Source organism: Galeopterus variegatus, unplaced genomic scaffold (genome assembly GCF_000696425.1).
Source record: "Galeopterus variegatus unplaced genomic scaffold, G_variegatus-3.0.2 Scaffold1410, whole genome shotgun sequence".
Taxonomy (NCBI): domain Eukaryota; kingdom Metazoa; phylum Chordata; class Mammalia; order Dermoptera; family Cynocephalidae; genus Galeopterus; species Galeopterus variegatus.
This window is the reverse complement of record NW_007727521.1, coordinates 493156-498160: the sequence shown is the minus strand read 5'-3', so window position 1 is coordinate 498160 and position 5005 is coordinate 493156. Positions and strand designations below refer to the sequence as shown.

The 5005-nt window shown below is 43.5% G+C and overlaps 1 protein-coding gene across 1 annotated transcript in view; it reads right to left on the bottom strand.

Annotated features, from left to right (window-relative positions):
• Positions 1–5005, bottom strand: part of AFF3 (AF4/FMR2 family, member 3) — a gene marked incomplete at its 5' end in the record, with an annotated part of 456956 nt that overhangs the window by 48843 nt on the left and 403108 nt on the right. The gene's annotated exons all lie outside the window — the stretch shown is intronic.

The window sequence follows — 5005 nt, the reverse complement described above, 5'->3', positions numbered from 1 at the left end:
GCCGGCATACAGATATACGTCCGTGTGGGATAGATCTGCAATCGGTTTGCCTAGTTGCGGGAGGTCTGTATGTGGGATCTGAACCCTCGGGGGGAGCGCTGCCACACTCCCAAGCGGCACACTGTAGCAGTGCGCCACCAGGCCGGCCCCTGAATGTGTTCTTTTGAGGTCAAGCTCTAAACCCAGAAAATGCTGGTCCCTTTTTTATGTCACGTCAGCAAATATCTGCTTGCCACTTCCAGTTGTGACTATAGCTTCATATTAGTGAAGGCCAGGGGATGGGGAGCTCGTTAGGGTTTATGGTCTCAAGTGAAAAGCAGCCCGGACAAGGCAAAGGACCTTTTCACCCATCCCTTGAATCTCTGACAAATGCTTCGCCCAAGGATGGACTCATACGTCTTGGGTGTGGGGGTGCAGAGCAGGGCAATATTCATCGTGGCCTTGCTTCTACAAAATCCACAAGACAAGAAACTACCCTGAAGGAAATATGAAAATAAAAGCCCCATTTTGAACTGCAGGGTTAGGGGAAACCAGAGTTTGAACGTAACTTTTCCTAGTGGTTTCTATTTCTTCCGCCAATTTCACGGTCTGTACTGACCGTCTGACAAAGTCCTTCAGCATCGGGTAACACCTGCACCTTCATGCCCTGCCTGAGCTGCAGCCTGTCATTTGGGTCTGGTATTGATAAGGAGTCCTGGATCTTGAGACAGAGTAGGGGAAAAGGCGATTAGGGCTCAAGGGGCTGTAAAATTTCTTTCTTCCCTTATGAATGAAAATCCAGCTTTTCTGTTGGCTGAATTGAGATGGCTTCTATCAATAGGATAATAACAACAACAAAAAAGACTATTGGATTTTGACCAAACATGAACACCTGGGATTCATGTTAATAGTTTGCTCGTAGGTCCCCAAAACACTGGAGAGAAAAACACAAAATACCAAAAAATGCAAAGCAATGCATGGCCCAAAGATGTCCTTGTTAAAAGGATGGTGGGGATACAGAGGAAAGGGGGGGGGCCTCCCTGCCACACTCTGGAAGGACATTTGCCAAAGACTGGGAAATTAAGATGAATAAAGAGCATTTTGATTGGCTTTATATGATGTTCAGTGGCTTTGATCACCAATCAGTACATTCAGTTCAAACACAGAACACGGGATGCTGGGTGTACCTGAGTTTTATGTGTACTTTTGTGAGTGGTGTGGAATTCCTTGTGGTCTGCAGCTCAGAGTGACTGCCTGTCTTTTGAAAAGTGGGAATTTCTGGGAAAATGTCCATTAAACAGTTACCACGCTGCATTCCATTAACGACTGCTGTCCTGTATGACGACTGCTGAGATGCAGCAGCCTGAGACAGAATCTCCCATCTGAATTATACTGGCAGAAAAGCCTAAAGTTTTCCTTCCTTACACTAGCAAATTCACTTAAAATGACAGTTTTACTGGCATAACTATTATTTATTTTTAAAACAGCTGAGACAGCCAAGTATTTAGGTTTTTCTTCATGCTTTGCTTATAAGGTTTGTGAAGCTGATGATGTCAGGATTGAATATATTCATGTTTCAATGGTCTAGGCAGAGAGAATGTAGCCAGAAACAATCCATGTCAAGGATGGGGGCAGGTTTGCCTGGAGGGACTCTGGTGGCTCCTGTTGTGGGATTAAGATGACCATCCCTACCTCCACGAAGGGTGTTGCTCTAGTGAGTCTTTGCGTGGGTTCTGGGGGACAAGTGACCATTCTGGCCTCAGTATAATGACTGCCCTTGCGTGAGTGCACACAGTCGCTTGGCCTCTGTTGGGGCAGCTGCAGCAGTGAAGGTGGCAGAGTTAGGATGGGAGGCTGGGTGGCCATCCCTACAGATGAGTACCAACACAGGGCAGTCTCGGCTAAGCCAGGAAGACTCAGTGGAGCCACAGAACTCAGAAGATGGAAAAAAACATATGGGAAAGACCTCATTGCAAGAAGACTTCAGGCTTTATATATGTAAAACTGCAAACTGAAAATTTTAGTGTGCCACCTGGTTGTCATGTTTACATACCAAAGATACGTATAATTAACTCAGTAGAATTTTTCCTGAAATTGATAAAATGAACTGGTTGACATGATGACACAACCTTGGGCAATTTTTAGGATACTACCTACCAAGTTCTTGAACCCTGTAGTGGATTGAATTATGTCCCCCCCAAAACTAACTGAAGACTGAATTGTGTCCCCGAAGTTTTATGTATTAGAAACTTAGCCCCCACTGTGACCATGTTAAGAGGGTGGGAAATCCTATTATGGTAATTGTAAGGTGGGGCCTTGAAGAGGTGATTAGATTGTAGGACCATGCTGCAGTGAATGGATTAAAAATGGTGGTAGGGGCTTGGTTGTGGGGGCTTTAAAAGAAGAGGAGAGTCTGTCTTTCTCTCTCTCTGCTCCACTATTTCACAATGTGATACTCTGCCGTCGCTGTCATCACCACCAAGGCTCTCAGCAGATGCGTTCCCTGGACTTCAAACTCCTTAGCCTCAGAAACTGTAAGCAATAAATTTTGTTTTCTTTATAAGACACCCAGTTCTGTGTATTTCGTTATAAGCAGCAGGAACGGACTAATATAGATCCTATGCCACTTCATGAACGTGGTGCCATTGACAGCAGACAGAAAACATTACTGAGATCACAGAATAAGATCTTTGTGTCACCAAAGCCTAGCATAGTACCAGGCCCACAACAGAAATTCATATGTGATTACCGAATACAAAAATGAATGGGAAGAAAGTACATCACTGGATTAATAATTAAAAAAGAGAGACTTAACCTTTCAAAAAGGTTACAATCTCTCTTTTTCCAATGAAAAAAATGTTTAAGGGGACTTCAGCACCTCTTGTGCTCTTTCAATTTTAACACTTCTTCCTTTCAGAGAATATTTCTTTATTGTATTCTAAGTTTCATCTGCTATAATTTAAGCACAGTTCCCTCTTGGGTGGTTTGTTTACTTATATTTTGATTTCACGAAATGTTTTGCTGGTTTTGCAAATGGTCAGGACCAAATACACCTTTGATTCCTTGCCACGTCCCTTCCTTTGGCTGCAATGGCACATTCCTTTCAGAATCTGGCCTGGGCTAAGTCTGAATATAGGCCATAAAAGAAAAGATCTGTAACCAAAATGACAAATCCTGGCCCTCGCAGTCAAGGGTGCTCCTGCCTGTCACGTGTAGCGTGGGGCCACGATAAATATCCAGAGTTGTCCGCAAGCGTTTGCTGGCAAGTAACTGGGAGATAGGCGCTCTGCCTGGTTGGCACTGTGTGGGTAGCTGTGAGGCACAGCACAGTGCCATACATCCACGGGCTCGCCACTGGTATTGACCGAATGACAATATTTAGCTCCTTCTCACTCAACACTCTATGAGAACTCAACAAGTGCTTGATTTCCAAACCATAGTCAGTACCTTGCAACAGTTTTCCTTTACTGATAGCATCTCTGTAGATATCAATTAATCTAAAACCATAACTGCATCATGAGATGTGGAAATGATAAAGGCTGGTTTCAGGAGGTTGGGACTGCTGGTTTTATACTGAAATGTTTTTGTTTGCTCTGCAATACCTCCAGGAACAGTTTTTCTATAAAGAGTGGCTTTTGAAGCTCTTCATGGTCTGGCTTCAGATCTCTAGCTTCACTTTGACGGTTCTACCCCTAAACCTCAGCCATGATACATTTGTCACCATCCTGACACATCCTGTGTCTGTGTAGAGCTGGGTGCTTTTGCACATGCTATTTTCTGTGCCAGAAAGTCCTTCTGGTTACTCACTCCAGAACTGAGCTGCAATGTTACCCTATTCTGCAAAGTTTTCCCCAGTTCCCTCAGGCATAATTGATGTTTCCTCCCAAGTTCTTCTAGCACATCGTCCATTTCTGTACTGTTGCCCTTACCATATTAAAGATAAATCATCTAATTTATCCATGTAATGTAGCTCCAGAGCCAGCAAGCAGTCTGGCATAAATACATTCTCAATAAATTGTTGATTGATTGACTAAAAAAAGAAAAAGATTCTCGAGATAGTGTAAGTCAATGGATTTTGTTATACTATGAAATAGCCCATGAGACATTCATATCTACACATATGTATTTTTTTCTGTTGCCTTGGGGATGCCTAAGATTTCATAAAACTGATAACTTTAGAAAGCTACCATCTACGTAATTAGGCTGAAAATTGAAAACCTACATTTATGTCAGGCAAGTAGCATAAATGAGTGAAGTGTCCAAGTATAAGAAAAATAAGTGCCTAGCATGTGATGATAAATGACAGGGGACCCTTGGTTCCCAGGCGGAGGCGCCAAACTGGAAAGGCCCATCGGGTCTGCCGCTGCCCCTCCATGTCAGCATTTCTCTGCCATGTGCAAACACATGAGAGCTCAGGATAACCAAATCTTTTGATTTTTCAGACGAAGCCCCACATCCTGATGTTTATATCAAGTCTCCTGATTTTAAAATGCTGGTACCTAATTTGGAAAGTTGTAACAATAAAAAGTTTCTTTTTACATTAGCAATGAAGCACATCTGTAAGTCAGATGAGGCCTGTGGAGCACCAGTTTGAGACCCCTGATCTATGTCCTATTGTCACACATTTTCAAAGTCTGGGATGGCTCCATTTAAAAAAAGACACAAAGAGACCATAACCAGGAGAAGTTTCACCGGCTCAGAGATTTAGATTGGCAGGGCCAGGGACAAATGAGTTATTAATCAAATACTGTCACTCCTTCAACCCACTTACTTTTTAAAAAAATTCTGTTTGAAATAGTTACAGATTCATGGGAATTTGTAAAAAATAGTACGGAGATGTTCCACGTACCCCTCACCCAACTTCTTCCATGGGTACATGTTATGTATTTACAGTACAACATCAAAACCAGAAAACTGAGGGGGCTGGCCCGGTGGCGCACTGCTACAGTGTACCGCTTGGGAGCGCGGCGGCACTCCCGCCGAGGGTTCGGATCCCACATATGGACCGGTTCCCGCTCACTGGCTG